The sequence below is a fragment of the Xenopus laevis genome, chromosome 7L, assembly GCF_017654675.1.
Source record: "Xenopus laevis strain J_2021 chromosome 7L, Xenopus_laevis_v10.1, whole genome shotgun sequence".
Lineage (NCBI taxonomy): Eukaryota > Metazoa > Chordata > Amphibia > Anura > Pipidae > Xenopus > Xenopus laevis.
Genome location: NC_054383.1, coordinates 91,783,457 through 91,786,234, shown reverse-complemented (window position 1 = coordinate 91,786,234; position 2,778 = coordinate 91,783,457).

Sequence of the window (2,778 nt, the reverse complement as noted above, 5' to 3'; positions counted from 1 at the left end):
TATATAATTGTTAGTTGAAGTTCTTAAGCCTGACTCGCTGACTCTCTGACTCTCTGACACTCTGACACTCTGACTTTGCCAACCTGACTGTCCCATCTCAGCCTGTTAGTTACAGTTTCTAATGCTAACGGACTCCTGCTGCACAAATATGGCAGCCCCCTCATACAGGAACATGGGAGATCAGACAGGTAATGTAAAAGCATCATGCAAATACTTTATGGCAAAGTTAGAAGGAGCTTGCAAAGCCAATATTATAATAGATGTAAAAAAAATAAATTTCAGGTGTCAGTATCTCTTTAAGACAAACATCTGTCTTGTTGCATTTAATAAGTAAATGTATATGTTTCAACTTACATACAAATTCAACTTAAGAACAAACCGACAGACCCTATCTCGTATGTAACCCGGGGACTCCCTGTATAGACCTAGAAGGGTTCCCCAGTGTTTCCGATCAGTGGGCTTAATGGGATATGTGAAAAATCATCTTTGATATTTACTCTGTCATGAGCACTTAATAGTAGTGCTACACAATATGTTGGCGCTATATAAATACATGTTAATAATAATAGTATATTTTTCCTTTCTGAAGCTGCCAGCCTGTCTCTGGGATAAACTTTGCACCCTTTACATCAAGGCTGACATGTTTGACTTGGGCTAGAGCAATGTGAAGGCATGGCGTGTGGCCCAAAACCCTGCTTGCAGTGGGATATAGCTGGCATTCCTGCTGGACATTTCACTTCCTATGAAAGTTAACTGCTGCACCACCACGTGCTTATTATAGATATAACTATAAAGTTCTTGACATGTTGGTTTGATTTTTATGATGGTTTTACTACCTGCACAACAACTGACCCCTTTTAGGGAATCCATTGTTTAGACATTTACAGGGGAATGTAATAAAAGTCGCAAAGAGCAAAACAATTCGCACCAATAAGACTAAAAATCCACATCTCGCAATGTAATATTGTTCCTTAAACTGTTATTGCATTGCGAACTTTAATTGCGCATTGCGAATTTTAATTGCGCACTCATAAGAAGTGCTTGAAGGTGTTGTAATTTTTTGGAGCAAACATAACGAATTTTTCAGTAAGAAGTTTTATTACATTGACTGCGCATTGGCGCAAACTATAAAATTCGCAAACGGTCTTTCACAGTCGGAAGTGGTCGCTATACGGTTTCCGGGCTCGCAAAAGCTATATTAAATTCGCACAAAGCTAAATTTGTTCGCTCAAAGGCATAACTTTTCGCATTGCGAATAGTTTTTCCGTTAGCGATTTTTATTACATTCCCCCGTTAATCTTAACTTGCCCTTCCTTTCCACTGCTTGTGCCAAACCAGGCAGATTTTAACAAACACAGGTGCACACAGTTCTTCAGCATGGAAATGTGTCTCGGCACAGAGGGCCAGTGTTCTACAAGTGCACACAGTGTTTTCTGGTGCAAGCAGTTAATAAATAGACTGGGGCGAGAAGGGATCATACACAGAGACTTTCATCTGCGGTCAGCGACCTCCAATCCAGGCATGTGCAAGCTTTTAGCAACAGCAGTAAACAAATGAGCAAATCTAACACTGTTAAGCTCACCCAGGGGGCTAAATGCTGGTGTTATTAACATGTCTGTGAGGAGAATTTAATGTTGGCTTGAGAGCGGCATGTAAATCTATTGCCAGCCTTCAACATACCTAAAGCAAAGAGTGATTTGCCTTTTCTTGGAAAGATGGTGCTGTCCTATGCAGTTATCAGACAGGCTTTAGCTGAGGATAAGCATTGCTAGGAAACATAGTAGGATTTATTGGTTACTGAGAGCTCAGATTATTAATGCTGTTCCTTCTGCATTGTGATCAGAGGCTTTTTCTGCATCTCTGCCGTCTGAGATTAAAAGGTAAAAGCCTGATGAAATTGCCAATTTCCTGCCCACCCGCAATCTAGGCACAGTTTCTAATGACATGTTTGCAACGAAAAATTGGGTTACCTGAACAATAACAGCTTTTCTGTGGCGCTTTGATTTTTCACTTCTTTCCTGAATCCAGCATGTTATTTTTGCACACAAGTTTAAAGTATAAAAGGATGGAAAGGCTACAAAGAACTGCTGCACTAATGTAATGCTGATATAGTGAGAGATTACACTGGTCATTGTATATTAGAGATTTTAGATGCTGGACGAGTCAGCAAAATCAACTGGAGTGTATTCTGTATCAGAGACTTTGTATGACTTCTTAAGGAAAAAGTGTCACATTAAGATACATGGTGCATTTACTAGCTTGCTGATTTTTCCAAACCTCCTTCCCCTCCACCTATTGCTTTTATACAAGCAGTGGGACACAAGTAGGGTTGCCACCTTTTCTGGAAAAAAATACGGCTTTCCTATATATTTATCTTTTTACCCTATTAATAATATTGGGACCAACCATCATTTTTACCGGCCAGGCCATAAAATTCCGGCCAGGTGGCAGACACAAGTGACATTAAAGGAACAGTAACAACAAAAAATTAGTTTTAAAGGAACAGCAACGTCAAAATATAAAAGTGTTTTAAAGTTATGGAAATATAATGCAGTGTAGCCCTGCACTGGTAAAACTGCTGTGTTTGCTTCAGAAACACTACTATTGTTTATATAAATAAGCTGCTGTGTAGCAATGAGGGCAGCCATTCAAAGGAGAAAAAGCTCAAGTTACACAGCAGATAAGCTCTGTCCGTTTAATGGTGTTATCTGTTAACCATTTGTTAACCTGTGCCATATAGCCGTTTTTCAATTTCCGCCATTGCTCCACAGCAGCTTG